The sequence below is a fragment of the Octopus bimaculoides genome, chromosome 8, assembly GCF_001194135.2.
Source record: "Octopus bimaculoides isolate UCB-OBI-ISO-001 chromosome 8, ASM119413v2, whole genome shotgun sequence".
Lineage (NCBI taxonomy): Eukaryota > Metazoa > Mollusca > Cephalopoda > Octopoda > Octopodidae > Octopus > Octopus bimaculoides.
Window position 1 is genome coordinate 55,918,490 of NC_068988.1, and position 1,200 is coordinate 55,919,689.

The following is a 1,200-nucleotide window of genomic DNA, read 5'->3' on the forward strand; positions in this document are numbered from 1 at the left end:
GGGTGCCAAATTTCAGCGTGGAGAATCGCCGCCATGCAAATCACATTCTCATTTTGTAACGGTCGTTCTCATGGCTTCTTTATCACCCGAGTAGACGGCATTTACAGATTTTCAGTTATGAATGCAGTGTGATATTTTTCCTGTCGTGACAGTGTTTTAACGGAAACTAGTTAACCAACTATTTTGCAATAACTACAGAATTGTCCTCTCAGTGTGTAATCCTTGCTAAAGACTAGCACAGAAAATATTTTGCGCAGTGAATAAAGTTCCTCTAAAACTGTTCACGAGCGTCGGGCATCATTCATACAGGCAGAACAGAACCCGACTCAACTACCAGCATTCCATATCTTTCCTTGAATGACCTTGGTGATAATATGTAACACCAACGCCCTCGTGACACATTAATTTACCTCATAAAACAACAAATTTAAACGTTAAAAATCAACATTAATATAAAATGGTTTTTAAATCATTTTACTATGAATTCTATTGGTTTATTTGTTGTTATTTTCTTCAATGAATATTAATTTTAACCACAGGAAACTATGCACAGCCTAAAAACATTGAGGCCGTGCGTATTATATCGTAATTTAAATATGCAATTTTAAATTTTGTAAGATATTTATTTATGTCAATGCTATTTCCTTCTCATTCAGTGATACACAACAATTACGAGTAATTCTAGAACAAAAAAAGAAACTTTACTACGGATTTTGTATGATCTGGCACGGTTGGAGGTCTATGGAAGATAACACCATAAGTTACTGCACTGGATGACACCAACTTTTGTGACGTCAGTGTACGACAGTGACCCACTAATGGTAAAGATGTTAATGTGTTATGAATTAAGTTTTCTGTCGTTTCGTTTATCAATTGCCAAATATTTCGCACTAACACTGTTATTTAACACTTATAGTTCGGTAATCAATAATATTATGGGTTTCAAATTTTGGCTCAAGGCCATAAAATTCGGGCGCCAGGGTATGTCAATTACATCCACCCTAATGCTCAACTGGTATTTTTTTTATCAACCCCGAAATGATGAAAGGCAAAGTCGACTGCGGAGTAATTTAAATTCAGATCGTAAAGTCGGGAGAAATGCGGCCAAGCATTTTATCCGATGCGGTAGCGATTCCGCCAGCTCACCGCCTTAATCAGTTCTTTAGCGGTGATGGGTGACAAACACAAAGTTATATATAC